The following is a 1,241-nucleotide window of genomic DNA, read 5'->3' on the forward strand; positions in this document are numbered from 1 at the left end:
AAAAAAGGAATGGCTCACAATGAATATTACTGATTCAGGGAGACATGCCACACCAGAAAAGTAAGAAAACCCATCTGGACAATGCCAGGGCCAACAATCTGATGGGTAACTGAGCTGTGCACTCATTTCAGGAGGAACTAATGTTGAAGGAAGGTACAATTATGTGCATTATCTTTACATACAATTCCACTTCCTTCATAGAGCTCATGACCTATGGTGTTTGCAAAACCCAAAAATCAACAAAATTACTTGCATTCAGGGAACATTCTACTGAGTTAACTGAATTACTTGATACATTTTTGGGTACATTACCACATCAACCAGGAAGCCCTATACAATCCTGTATTGTAATGTGCCAGACTCAAGTTGGTTATAAGAGAAGGAGACTGACACCATCTTCTGACCAAAAAGTCACCCTAGAGAATTCTCAGCATTAAGAGGCTTTAGCTCACTTATGCCCTCCCTACAGTCTAGTCCCTTCAATATTCTTCTCACCCCATCATCTTCATTGCCTCAGCACCATTTCAAGAAATCCAAGTTTGAAACATAACTAGATTCTCTATTACCAATGAAATTCACCTAATCTGGCTTAAGCTTAAATGTCCCAAGTTACAACAACCACACAAGACCTAACTATACACTACATCGTCATCTACCTGATAAAATTACCGTAGACTGCTACTGTTGTTGTTATTCTTAATAATCAGTTTAACCAAACAACTGAGTTAAAATTCATAATTCTCACAGGGTTTTCAAGAGGGGTTTCTTCTTATTTACTACGATGCTAAAGAATTTCTATGGACATGCAATTATCATGGATTAATACATGTTCATAATTACAACTCTGTGTAAAAATGTATGCCATAGTTATGGAACACTACGTCTGTTTTCTTTCTTTCTCTTTGTTTGAATCACCTTTCTTTAGAGACATCTCTAAACATACTAACCTTAAAACTAAGCTTTTAGTTTTATAACTTTGCAAAGTTTTTAATACGGTTATTGTAATGAAATGTTTTAAAAAGATCAAATTCTTTTACATCTTTAAAATCTATCACATTTGCTACCATTATTATTAACAAGTAATTTAACCAGACTATTAAGCTAATTTACTTAGCTTTCAACTGGCTGGCCCAAAGGACTTGTCCTTATTAATGATAAAGTTTAGATTTCATTTATTAAATTACAGCTCTTTAGAACTCTTAGAACTGGGTTAATTAAAACTGACAGAGAATATGCCAGAA

This window comes from Macrobrachium rosenbergii, chromosome 43, assembly GCF_040412425.1.
Source record: "Macrobrachium rosenbergii isolate ZJJX-2024 chromosome 43, ASM4041242v1, whole genome shotgun sequence".
NCBI classification, from domain to species: Eukaryota; Metazoa; Arthropoda; class Malacostraca; order Decapoda; family Palaemonidae; genus Macrobrachium; species Macrobrachium rosenbergii.